The following is a 15,000-nucleotide window of genomic DNA, read 5'->3' on the forward strand; positions in this document are numbered from 1 at the left end:
ATATATATATATATATATATATATATATATATATACATATATATATATATATATATATATATATATATATATATATATATATATATATATATATATATATATATATATATATATACATACATACAGTTGAAGTCAGAATTATTAGCTCCTGTTTGATTTTTTTTTTTTTTTTTTTATATTTCCCAAATTATGTTTAACAGGGCATAGAAATGTTCATAGTATGTCTAATAATATTTTTTCTTCTGGAGAAAGTCTTATTTATTTTATTTTGGCTAGAATAAAAGCAGTTATTAATTTTTTAAACTCTATTTTAAGGACAAAATTATTAGCCCCTTTAAGCTAATTTATTTTTCAATAGTCTACAGAACAAAACATTGTTATACCATAACTTGCCCAATTACCCAAACAATTATATATTTTAACAAATTTCATTTTTATTTCTCAAAACTTAATTTTCCCTATTGCAGTTCTTTATTTTTGACAGCAAATCTATTTTTTTTTTCAAAAAGTAATTTTCACTTGGAGATTTTTGGAGATTTCTATTTATTAATTAATTACTATACATATATATATATAATTATTTTTTTAGAGGTTTTTCACCTTCATATGGAAAGGACAGTAGAGGTTGCAGACAGGAAAGTATTGGAAGCAGCGAGAGGGGAAGAGTCAGCAAAGGCCCTCAAGCTGGGAGTCACCGTGAGAACCGTGGTGCTATATGTCGGCACACTCAACCACTAGGCTACTGGCGCTGACAATTTATTTTTGAGTTTGATTTTGTACAACTTTCTTTTATTATTCAAGTATATTTGGTCCTCGGTCAGGGGGCACCAGTCTCGTTCCTTGAGGTCCGTTGCCCTGCAGGGTTTAGCTCTAAATTCCCTCAACACACCTGCCTGGGTGTTTCAAGTATACCTAGTAAGAGCTTGATTAGCTGTTCAGGTGTGTTTGATTAGGGTTGGAGCTAAAATCTGCAGGACACCGGCCCTCCAGGAACAAGTTTGGTGACCCCTGCCCTAGATTAACTCCATAAAACCGGAGCACCTGGAGGAAACCCACGCCCAGAACATCCACACAGAAACTCCAACTGAGCCAGGTGGGACTCGAACCAGCGACTTTCTTGCTGTGATGCCACAGTGCTAACCACCATGCAGCCCTACTCTTCCCTAATGTTTTGCATAATGTTTACATGACCACAGATTATTTAAAAGTGCACATGTTTAAAGAATAATCAGAGATGATGTTTACTAACTGAATAGGGAAGCGCTTGAGCATGCTGTTAACTGGCTTATGGGTAGTTTCCAGTAACTGTCTTGCTGGTGTGTGAGTGCTGATTTCCCAAACAGTTTAATAGTATCTGAAACAGACATGCAGCAAAAACTGATCTCAGAATTGTGTGTGTGTGTGTGTGTGTGTGTGTGTGTGTGTGTGTGTGTGTGTGTGTGTGTGTGTGTGTGTGTGTGTGTGTGTGTGTTTACCTCTGCATGGGAGATCCTTCCCAGCATGCATCGATTCATTAGTGAACACACGACACCCATTGATTTTGCTTTCCAAGTAGTGGAGTTGAAATCCTCCGTCTGCTGTTATTAGTGAAGGGAGGAAAGACAGCAGAGTGAATCCATCACACACACACACACACACACACACACACAATTATACAAAAATAGATAAACAGACACACACTCAAGTTTGAAAACACACTCACACATACAAACACACACACAATGACACATAAATACACATACTTAAACTCAAATACACACACAGACACATACAAAGCATGCATACACACAAGTACACAAACACACACTCAAAACAAGGACACACACACAAACACACAATTACGCGAACAAACAGCACAAACAAATCAACAGACACACACACACACATAAGGCTACACATGAATCCACAGACACGTAACACACACACACAACACAAGAAAATATGCAAACACATAAACACAAACAACACAGAAACACAAGCTAAGGTAACCACACACATACACACATCAACATAGACAAACAAATACACACACACACACACACGTGCACACAAACACAAGTTGAGATAAACACACATAAACACAAACAAACACACATGCGCGCACACACAGACAAATACACAAACACATGAGGACAAATACACACACACACACACACACAGATAAATACACATACAAACACAAAAGACACATACATGCACACACATATAAACAAACACTAACACACACACACACACACATATGCGCACACAAAAACAAGTTGAGATAAACACAAACACACATACAAACACATGAGGACAAATACACATACACACACACACACACACACACAGATAAATACACATACAAACTCATGAGGACAAATACACACGTAAACACAAAAGAAACATACATATACACAAACACACACACACACGTATACAGAGACATTACATTACAACTAAACACACACGCACACACTTAAACACACACACACAGACAAATACACACACAAACACACATGCATGCACACACACATTCAAATACACATACAAACACACATAAACACTCACATACACAAGCAAAACACACACACACACTCACAGAGGGTTTGGGAAAGGTGTAGGATGAATGTTGTGTCCTTGAAGACAGATTGGAGCGGCTCACAAAAGTTGATAGAATCAGTGCCATTATTATTACTCTCTGATGAAGGATTGGAGGGCTGTGTGTGTGTGTGTCTGTGTGTGTGCGTGTGCGTGTGTGTGTGTGTGTGTATGTGTGTGCGTGTGTATGCGTGTATGTGTGTGCGTGTGTATGTGTGTGTGTGTGTGTGTGTGTGTGTGTGTGTGTTTGTGTGTGTGTGTGTGTGTGTGTGTTTGTTCAATCTGACACACCTTCGGCAGATTCCCTCCGGCTGACTTATAGGACAGTCAAACCACAAATTGTTGTGTATTTTTCAGCCACCAGAGAGACGGTTTTTCCTCCGCTTCCCGAATGAACGGAGCGGCCGAGCGCTGGCTCTTATCACTCACAGGAGATCTGCTCACTCATTCTGCTCCCCTGAGCTTCACTTCTGCTGTAGCAGACTCTGATTACAGTCTCACAACTTCACACACACACACTGCTGGAGGAATGGAGACCGCCAACATTTTTGAAAAGTATTTAAACATGAGGGTGGCTCAGTGGTTAGCACTCTGGCCTCACAGCAAAAGGTCACTGGTTCGATTCCCGGCTGGGCCAGTTGGCGTTTCTGTGTGGAGTTTGCATGTTCTCTCCGTGTTGGTGTGGGTTTCCTTCGGGTGCTCCGGTTTCCCCCACAGTCCAAACACCTGCGCTATAGGGGAATTGATTAGCTAAATTGGCTGTTGTGTGTGAATGAGTGTGTATGGGTGTTTCCCAGTACTGGAAGGGCCTCCATTGTGTAAAACATATGCTGGAATAGTTGGCGGTTCATTCCGCCGTGGTGACCTCTAATAAATAAGAGGCTAAGCTGAAGAAAAATCAATCAATGAATGAGATGCACTATGAAAATAAACTTGCCTAGCCTTGAAGAGAAAAAGGTCACCATACATGTTTCTTGTGCAATTTAAAGGCTTTTCTAATAGGCATAACTATGTTAATTATGCAAATTAGGTTAATTAGGCAAGTTATTGGATAACAGTGCTTTGTTCTGTAGACAATTTAAATATATGTATTTCTTATGGGCTATCAATGTTGACCTTAGCAGTTTTTACAAAAAAATATATATAATATACACTCACTGGCCACTTTATTAGGTACACCTTACTAGTACCGGGTTGGACCCTTTTTGCCTTCAGAACTGCCTTAATCCTTCATGTCATAGATTCAACAAGCTACTAGAAATATTCCTCAGAGATTTTGCTCCTTATTGACGTGATAGCATCACACAGTTGCTGCAGATTTGTCGGCTGCACATCCATGATGCCAATCTCCCGTTCCACCACATCCCAAAGCTGCTCTATTGGATTGAGCTCTGGTGACTGTGGAGGCCATTTGAGTACAGTGAACTCATCGTCATGTTCAAGAGACCAGTCTGAGAAGATTCAGGCTTTATGACATTATGGTGCGTTATCCTGCTGGAAGTAGCCATCAGAAGATGGAGACACTGTGCTCATAAAGGGATGGACATGGTCAGCAGCAATACTCAGGTAGGCTGTGGCGTTGATGCTCAATTGGTACTAATGGACCCAAAGTGTGCCAAGAAAATCTCCACCACATATTACACCACCACCACCAGCCTGAACCGCTGATACAAGGCAGGATGGATCCATGCTTTCATGTCGTTGACGCCAAATTCTGACCCGACCATCTGAATGTGTGAGCAGAAATGGAGACTCATCAGAGCAGGCAACGTTTCTCCAATCTTCTACTGTCCAGTTTTGGTGAGTCTGTGTGAATTGTAGCCTCAGTTTCCTGTTCTTAGCTGACAGGAGCGGCACCCGGTGTGCTCTTCTGCTGCTGTAGCCCATCCGCCTCAAGGTTGGACGTGTTGTGTGTTCAGAGATGCTCTTCTGCAGAGCTCGGTTGTAACGAGTGCTTATTTGAGTTACTGTCGCCTTTCTATCAGCTGGAACCAGTCTGGCCATTCTCCTCTGACCTCTGGCATAAACAAGGCATTTGCGCCCACAGATCTGCCACACACTGGATATTTCCTCTTCATAAGACCATTCTCTGTAATCCCTAGAGATGGTTGTGCGTGAAATTCCCAGTAGATCAGCAGTTTCTGAAATACTCAGAGCAGCCCATGCCATGTTTAAAGTCACTTAAATCCCCTTTCTTCCCCATTCTGATGCTCGCTTTATACTGCAGCAGATCGTCTTGACCATGTCTACATGCCGAAATGCATTGGTAACACTTTATTTTGATGGTCCATTTGAGAGTTAATAGACTGTCTGCTTATTATCTGCTGACACTGCTCCTTCAACAGACATTTAACTGAATAAAAGAAACCTTGCAAGTACATGTCAACTTACCCTAACCCCAACCTAACAGTCTACTTATAATCTAAAAAGAATTAGTTGGCATGTAGATGCAATGTAACTTGAAATCAACAAACAGACTATCAAAATAAAGAGTGAGCAATGCATTGAGCTGCTGCCATGTGATTGGCTGATTAGAAAGTTGCGTTAACGAGCAGTTGGGCAGGTGTACCTAATAAAGTGGCCGGTAAGTGTATATATTCCTATCAGATTAGACTCTTGAAAAGTCTAAAATGTAGACTTTCTCCAGAAGAGAAATGTATTAGGAAACCTTTTGCTTGCGCTGTTTAACATCACTTGGAAAATAATAATATATATATATATATATATATATATATATATATATATATATATATATATATATATATATATATATATATATATATATAAAAGAATAATTGTATCTTCAACTGAACATTATTAAACATCAGATAACTTTAAACAAACATCGTATTAACGATGCCATAACTTTTAGAAAACCTTCCTAATATTCCCATTAATTATGCAGTAATCTTCTCTAGTTTCATTCTTCAAAACTCACATGGTCTATAATGCATGCACTGTTGTCAACATATGCAAAAGAAAGTTTGCATTTTTTATTTTTTCTGGCTGAACTCCGGACAAATGCATTAATATTTCATAGAGTCGTGACACGCCAGCCGTCTTATGCAAATGTGTCGAGTGTTTGCACAATAAAAACGTAGGCAGTCGAAATAAGGAAAACAAAACAATTTTTCATTCCAGAGTTGAAAGTACAGCGGCACACGCACGCGAGCCGAGTTTGGAGCTTTCCAATGACTTATTCTGACAACGTCCAATTACAAATGATAGCAGCGTATACTTCAGATGATTTAAGTGCTGCATTTACACCTCAAAGCCAAAAAACACACACACACACAAAGTTCAGAGAAAAATCTGCAAGTGAAAAACAAATAAAAAGAGCCAGGCTTTCCTCTCGCAGCAGGGATCGCTTTGTCTGAATAACACAATATTTACAGAAACTCCGAGATGAGAAAATATTGGCGTTAATGCACGGCTGTATTGCGCTTCAGAAAACATTGCATAACACTCGCTGAAATATGCTAATCCTCCATTTACCTGTGAGTTAAAACACACTGGGCTGAAGGCTGTTGTGATGAGCTCATGAAAGGGATTTGACCTGTGCTCAAAGAGCCACCGTCTGTGTTTTAGCGACGCTTTCTGATGGAGCTTTTTATCCTGGCGCCAATTAAAGCATCAGCTTTTGTTTCTCTGAGACAAGTTCTGTCTGCTTCAGAGTGTTTCAATTGTCTGCGTCCTCCAGAATCTATTGTTTGGTGACCTGTAATGATGTTATATACTGCATTTCAAGTTTTCAGACCTTTGAAATATTAGTATGCTGATGGCCAATGGCTGAACTCACAAACAGACTTCATTGAAATGCACTGCAGAGCAGACAGTGCGCCGGCTAATCATAATCTGCATTTCTCAATGTTCTCTAAAACTTTTTAACACACACTCTAAACAAATGCTGGGTTGTTTCAACTTAATTTTGGATCAAATATTAAAAAATTGAGATATATATTTTTTTTGTATTTAATTTAAATGGCATATTTGACCACATGCTGGGTTAAAACGACCCAGCTTTTGAAGTTTTTGAGTGTTTATTTTTGAAACCTTTTAACACACACCATCACTAAAAAATACTGGTTGGTATTTACATTGGTTCAAATATGTGCAAACCCAACATTGGGTTTGTTTTTGTTTTGTTTGTTGTTTTTTGTATGCAATTTAAATGACACCTCCATATTACACTCTTTCATATTGGACCACATATTGGGTTAAAACAACCCAGCTGTTGCTTATTTTTTTAAAGAATGTGTTATATCAAGCATATCTTTAAAATATGGAAACGAATGCTTTTAGAAACTTTTAACACACACTCTAAAAGATCCTGGGTTGTTTAAACCCAAGATTGGTTCAGATATTCATTCATTTTCTTTTCAGTTTAGTCCCTTTATTAATCAGGTGTCTCCACAGCGGAATGAACCACCTGGACAAACCCAACATTGTGGTATTTTATTTTTGCATTTAGTTTAAATGATACTATTCCATATACAATCCATAAACAACCCAGCGTTTACTTCTTCTTTTTAAGAATGTGCTTTATTATTTAGTTTGTTTTAAATTTTATTCAGCTAAAATTACACTACTACATATTAGTTTCCTCCATATTGACCCCATGTTGAGTTAAAACAACCCAGCTTTTGTTTTGTTTTGTTTTGTTTTGCTTGTTTTTTGTGTGTGTGTGTGTGTGTGTGTTTTGTTTATGGAGTGTATTAAATCAAACATATCTTGAAAATATGGAATAATATCGGAAAATATGGAATATTGTCAGAAACTTTTAACACACACTCTAAAAGATCCTGGGTTGTTTAAACCCAAGATTGGTTCAGATATTCATTCATTTTCTTTTCAGTTTAGTCCCTTTATTAATCTGGGGTCGCCACAGCGGAATGAACCACCTGGACAAACCCAACATTGTGGTATTTTATTTTTGCATTCAGTTTAAATGACACTATTCCATATACAATCCATAAACAACCCAGCGTTTACTTCTTCTTTTTAAGAATGTGCTTTATTATTTTGTTTGTTTTAAATTTTATTCAGCTAAAATTACACCACTACATATTAGTTTCCTCCATATTGACCCCATGTTGAGTTAAAACAACCCAGCTTTTGCTTGTTTTTTTGTTTGTTTGTGTTTTGTTTATGGAGTGTATTAAATCAAAAATATCTTGAAAATATGGAATAATGTCAGAAAATATGGAATATTGTCAGAATATTTTTAACACTCTCTAAAACATACTGGGTTGTTTAAACCCAACTTTGGTTCAAATATGAAAAATTCAACATTATGTTAATTTGTTTTTACATTACCTTTAAAATCTGTTATTTCATGTTAATCTGTTCCATACTGACCCAACGTTGGGTTAAAACAACCCAACTTTTTTTTTTCAGTGTATTATATGAAGTGTATCCTGAATATATGATGGAAATATTAATTTTAAATGTTTTGTCTGATACTTTTTAACAAAAACTCAAAAAAATATTGACAAATTGAGGTATTTTGTATTTAATTTAAATTACATTATTCCATATTACACTCTTTCATATTTGACCCCATGTTGGGTTAAAACAACCCAGCTTTTGCTTTTTTTTTTATACTAGGTTGAGATTACCAACATGAGATTATTTTATTTATTTATTTATTTATTTATTTATTTTTACCCGGCTGGGTCAGTTGGTGTTTCTGTGTGGAGTTTGCATGTTCTCCCCATGTTGGCATGGATTTCCTCCGGGTGCTCCGGTTTCCCCCACATGTCCAAAAACGTGGTATAGCTAAATTGGGTAAGCTAAAATCGGCCGTAGTGTATGATTGTGTGTGTGAATGAGTGTGAATGCATGTTTCCCAGTGATGGGAGGGGCATCTGCTGCGTAAAACATATGCTGGATAAGTTGGCGGTTCATTCTGCTGTGGCGACCCCATATTAATAAAGGGACTAATCTGAAAAGAAAATGAATGAATGAATTTATTTTTATTAATTTTTTGTATTCAATTTAAATGACACTATTCCAAATGCTGATCTTTTATTATTGACCACATGTTGGGTTAAAGCAACCCAGCTTTTGTTTCCTTTTTTTTAAAGAATGTGTTATATTAAACATTTTTTATTCAGTTAAAATTTTATTACATTTAAATTACACTATTACGTATTAGTTTCTTCTAAACTGGTCCCATGTTGGGTTAAAACAACCCAGCTTTTGCATTTTTTTAGAATGTTATACATATCTTGAAAATGTTATGTAAATGTTACCTTTGAATGTTCTCCAAAACTTTTTAACACATCATCTAAAAATACTGGGTTGTTTTAACCCAACATTGGTTCAAATATCGACATAATAATAACCCAACATGAGTTTTTTTAATTTTCAATTTTTTATTTCTGTGTGAAATTTAAATGACTCTATTCCAAATTAGTCTCTTCTATATTTGTTGATTTTCCACTGAATGAAATAAGTTTAGTATAACCCATTTCAAAAAAAAAAAAGAAGCAAAAGTTGGGCTGTTTAGACCCAACTTTTGCTTCTTTTTTTAAAAATGGGTTATGCCAAACATATTTAGTTTATTTAATTTTTTTTTTAATTATACAGTTAAATATTAGTTTTTTTCCAAACTGACTTCATGTTTGGTTAAACCAACCCAACTTTTGCTTTATTTATTATTATTTTTATTTTTTTTAGAGTTTATTATATCAAACGTATCTTAAGAATATTATAGAAACATTACTTTTTATTGTTGTCAAAAACCTTTTAACACACTCAAAAAATCCTGAGGTGTTTAAACCCAATGTTGGTTTAGATATGGACAAATTCAACATTGTGTTATTTAGTTTTTAGTATTTAGCGCAAATACACCAGAGGGTACAATATACACTTCAGCTGACCAGGCCAGCTTGCTGTGGTCCGACTGACTCACCCACCATCATCCCTAAACCCAACTCATAGTGTTTTCAAAAGCAATCAAGAAAAACAAAAGCTGTCATGGCCGTGTGATTCCATCACATATTCAGCCTGTTGCTTATTTATTTCTTTTATTAATTTCAGTGTTCGTTTTAAAGATGAAATGCAGCCAAATTCACACTCTCCAGAAATCTAGACAGGGGTACATATCCACAATGAGTCTGTGTTGCTTTTACCCTTTATAGGGCACTCATTGAAATACTTATTAGAAAAAAAAATCTCTGGGTTATTACAAGACTTTTGTACTTTTATGATTTAAAAAACAAACCAGACGTGAACAAAATTGTAAATTAACTTCAATGTTGCCCAAGACACTTTCATTAGTTAGCTTTTTTTATGCTCCTGTTGAGCCACAATTCAAATGCAATATCTGATTTTCAGTCTTTTATTGATTAAACATGACATTTTTCAGTTTCTAATTATTTCAGTGACCACTGTAGTTTTTTCTGTCTTCAGTAGAAGGGTACCAACAATTGTATCCACATCTGTATATACTGTAATGTCAATGAGTTACCACATAAATGGTTAAAAATATCAGATCAGATGCATCTGAATCAGTTGTAGCACTGCTTTGCAAGCACGTCTTCTCTGCAGTGCTCTTCACAAATACAACAAAATTGAATTCTTTTGTGTAACAGGTGATGTGATTCCAGAGACGAGCAGCACATAAAGATGACCGGCACACAGCAGGACTCTGAAATGACACTGTTATCAACCGGGCTTTTTCCACCAAATTGCCCACCACCATCCAACTGGGTCAAAGCAGCCCACCAGCGGGCCAGCATTATTTTCTAGAGGTAAGAAAAACCTCCAAAAGCCATGTGAAATCTTAAGGGAATGATTGCATCTCTTGTTTCATATTGCTAGATAAACAGCGATGCTTAATATCCACGTGAAGTTGGATTCAGTAGTTCTGGTGGAATCTGCATCTGATGCAAACTGTGCAGAATAACAGCAACAGCCCTCTGAAAATAACCAGCGCTAATATATGCATATGCAAAGGGTTAATCTCATCACGCTGACACAGAAGAGGCTGAAAAAGATGCAGAATTTTACTGTTGACTAAAATATTATGAGGACAAAATAATAAAAAGTTGTTTTTGTAAACTGTTGAAATTAAAAGTGAAATGTGCGACCATATTCACAAGGCTGAAAGTAGCTCAGCTTGCTAATTTAGGAGGAATCTTTAAAATTACAAGCATGTTGGGTAATAAAGGAACTTTTTGAGATTATAAAAAACTAAAATCTTCCAGTTGTACATTGTATATATACAATGAAATGGGCCATTAGTGCTGAGATCAAGGGCTCTATTTTGACGGTCCATGCGCAGAGCGCAAAACGCAGGGCGCAAACGCTTTCAGGGCGTGTCAGGACGCGTTTTTTTGCTAATTTAAGGACGGGGAATCTGCCTTGCGCCAAGGCACATGGTCTAAATAGGTTGAGTTTATTTTCTTAATGAGTTATAGGTGTGTTTTGAGAATAAACCAATTAGAGTCTCAACTCACATTCCCTTTAAGAGCAGCTGCGTCGCGCCAAGAGCGCATTCGCTATTTACAGGACGCAAAGTAAGTCTAAGTGGAAAAAATGAGCATTTCACAAGCAAACAGTTAACAGTTTATTAACAGAAAACTGTTAAACAGAGCATCTACTGCATGAGAATGAAAGATAAATGATCTACTTTCGCTTTCGCTCTTGGATAGGGAAACCTTTATGCACAGACATCAGTTAGTCTATAAATAATTAATTTCGTTTGTTAAGCGCAAAGATTTGTTTCAAAACTATTTCTAAATTCAGTTCTAATTTCCAGCAAACGAATAAATGAACAATAATGGCCAAGTGTGGTCAAAATACTGAGTTATTTCCAAATACACCTGCCATGCCCCATATGGTCTAAAACCTGACAGGTGGGCAAATCTAAGCTTGTTTTTAATAAAACAAATATAAATATGGATAAAATAAATAATACTGCTAATAATAATAACATTATACAAAAGCAAATTGTTATGAATGAACTGAAAAAGCCTCCCGAGATGAAGAAGACATAAAAGCAGTGGTTTTTCATATTTATGTAGGCTAGAAAATAATATGTTTTGTAATATTTTAATCCTTTATATTTATATCCTATATCTATTCTTACTATATCCTATATATATCCTTAATATTTACATTTTTCATATGTAAAGATATTTGCCTATTGCTCTCTTGTGTGTATTAAGCAGTGTGTAAGCGAGGCGCAACTCTGCGCTGGAGTACCAAAAGACTATTGCGCCGCGTCTTGCGCCACACTGCGCCCCAAATGTTTTGTGAACACTGAAGACGCTGACTGACGTTAAACGGCTGATACGCAGCATTAAAGGACCTTTATTTTTAGAGCAAACCTAAGGAACATCATGTGGGCTCTTCTCATTTATTTCCCAGACCTTTACTATCCAAACAAAGTGCTGCGATTTCTCATTTGAGAGGTTTGAGCTTCTGTAATTAAAATGCCATACGACCCCCATCACACACACACACACACACACACACACACACACACACACACACACACACACACACACACAAGTGCCCCGTCTCAGCAGATCACAGGATCTTTCTGCAGGATAATGATGCCTAGTCATGTCACCTTTGATTCATTTGCGGTCCAGAAGTGTGATTGACTTTTCTCCATTACTAGCAGCTATAGGTAACAGATCTGACGCTGAACGGCTAATTGTGCGCCTGATTTCCTTAAGTGCTCAAATGATGTGTAAAGTCACACCGTGGACACGGTGACCTTCCTGTCTCGATGTGTGTATTTACAGCTCCGCGTTTGTGAGATGGAGAAATGCAATATTGATGCAAAGCCTTGATGGTATCAGAAGACGACAGATTAATCACTGGGCAAACACTGCAGACAGAGATGATGATATAAAGGCTCTTTCATAATGTAATAAGCAATAAATGTCACAAACATACTTGACTTGCGATTGTTGACTTGATTGTCCGGGTGGGCGGCGCTGATTTATTATACAGCACAAAAACTATATTAATGTGTCAAGTGGCCTGGAGATCGTAAATAGTCTAAAGCTAAGGTTTTCAAACTGAGCTCCAGCGGCTGGATGAGAGTGTCTGTGGCTCTGTGGAAAGGTTTAGAGAAAACCTTTAAAAAACAAATTAATCTCAATATTAACTCAATATATGCTTAATAAACAAATGTAGATGTAGATCAAAATGTGTTGAAAAGGTATTTAAGTGCTTTATGTGTGTGTGTGTGTGTATTTATATATATATATATATATATATATATATATATATATATATATATATATATATATATATATATATATATATTCATTCATTTTCTTGTCGGCTTAGTCCCTTTATTAATCCAGGGTCGCCACAGCGGAATGAACCGCCAACTTATTCAGCAAGTTTTTACGCAGCGGATGCCCTTCCAGCCGCAACCCATCTCTGGGAAACATCCACACACACATTCACACACACACTCATACACTATGGACAATTTAACCTACCCAATTCACCTGTACCACATGTGTTTGGACTGTGGGGGAAACCTGGAGCACTCGGAGGAAACCCATGCGAAGGCAGGGAGAACATGCAAACTCCACACAAAAACACCAACTGAGCCGAGGTACGAATCAGCGACCCAGCAACCTTCTCGCTTCTACTGCGCCACTGCCTCGCCCTATATATATATATATATATATATATATATATATATATATATATATATGCGTGTAATTTGTGACACTGAAAGAATTTAGATTTAATATCTAATACTCTTTACAATGCAGTCCTTTAGTCTGTATTTTACATTTTTTATCTGGTAATATTTATTAATTAATTTTCCTTCAGCTAGGTCCTTTTATTTAGGAGTCGCCACAGAGGAATGAACCACCAACTATTCCAGCATATGTTTTACACAGAGGATTAACTTCCAGCTGCAACCCAGTACTGGGAAACACCCATACACACTCATTCTCTCTCTCTCACACACACACACAAAGTGAAGTTTATGTCTAAACTATATTAGAGAGGATCACGTGTGTATGATTGCTTGCGGCTGGTCCCGAATTATTCATGATTCACCAGTCTGACGATTCCCAATATAACAGCCATCTTCATTTTTAAGAATCCCCCCTTCCACCCCTACTCCTCCTCCTTTCCTAGATGGGTGGCATGGTGGTCCCTCCATCAAAAAACATGCAACTTAAGTCGTTATCTCTTATGAACTATCTGTTCATTAGCTACTACAGCAGGGGAGTTTTTCAGATTTACCTCAGCTCAAACTCCCCTTTTTACTTGCAAATTGGATGGGAGCCCCGGGCTCGAGGATCTTATGAGCTCAGGGCTCTCTCCCGGGACAGCATACCAAACACACTTTATAATCAATCATCAGCTAAGTGTCAACTCTTGAAAGCCAATTTAGATAATCAATTCCCCTATTGCACATGTGTTTGGACCCGGAGGAAACCCACGCCAACACGGGGAGAACATGCAAACTCCACACATAAATGACAACTGGCACAGCCAGGACCTTCTTGCTGTGAGACCACAGTGATAACCACAGAGCCACCATGTCACCCTAATTTGGCAATATATATATATATATATATATATATATATATATATATATATATATATATATATATATATATATTTTTTTTTTTTTGAAATGTTTAAACAAATATCTGAGTTTTTAATTAATTAATTAATTATGACTAAATTAATAAAACCAAAAAAAATTAAGATTAAATCAATTAAAAAGTCTAGAAAAATACATAATCTCACAATAAATTTATATATATATATATATATATATATATATATATATATATATATATATATATATATATATATATATGTATATATATATACACACACACACACACATACATATATATATATACATACCAACCCGGGCTCATTGTGGAAACGTAGCCCCGCGGACGTTTCTGCGGACTGCGATTTACGTCCCGGGAGGTACGTATTTGAACGTTTTTTTGTTTTCGCGGATCCGCGAGAGGCCACTGTGCGCGCTTTTTCGCGTCTCGGGCGAAAAGCCACCGGATTAGGAAAAGAAAAAAAAAAAAAAAGCAAAAGCCCTCGTCTTCGATTTCGACCGCGTTTTCGGATCCCGCCTCGTTCTCGCCCTTATTTTCCGGATTCCGTTTTTCGTCTTACCTGATTTCCAGAACCGGCTGTTCCCCGGACTCGATCCCGGTCGTCGTCCACCGCGGCCGGCTCCGACTCCTCCTCTGGGGCCTCCGCTCCGCCGATGCAACGCTGTGAGCTAGGCGGACAAACTGATTGCGTCGGGAAAGCCCTCCACTCGGAGGCGAGCCGTCAGCCGGCGAGCGCGAAGAGGAGGGGCGGAGCGGCGCCACACAGCCCCGCGGCGTTCGCTCGAAAAAAACCAAACGCTGCCTTTACGTACCTCCGGCCACGTAAATCGCGGTC

At 37.5% G+C, this 15,000-nt stretch overlaps 1 long non-coding RNA gene across 3 annotated transcripts in view; it reads left to right on the forward strand.

Moving 5' to 3' along the window:
- The window catches only part of LOC141384236 (uncharacterized), a 98,673-nt gene that overhangs the window by 65,877 nt on the left and 17,796 nt on the right, over positions 1-15,000 (forward strand). Inside the window, exons 3-4 of one of the 3 annotated variants that reach the window (XR_012405294.1) lie at positions 10,179-10,337; positions 11,760-12,499. This is a non-coding gene — a long non-coding RNA (uncharacterized lncRNA). Of the gene's footprint in view, positions 1-10,178; positions 10,338-11,759; positions 12,500-15,000 lie in introns of those variants that run through there. The other 2 variants (XR_012405297.1, XR_012405303.1) reach the window with 2 other exon arrangements.

The sequence above is a fragment of the Danio rerio genome, chromosome 1 (assembly GCF_049306965.1).
Source record: "Danio rerio strain Tuebingen ecotype United States chromosome 1, GRCz12tu, whole genome shotgun sequence".
Classification (NCBI taxonomy): domain Eukaryota; kingdom Metazoa; phylum Chordata; class Actinopteri; order Cypriniformes; family Danionidae; genus Danio; species Danio rerio.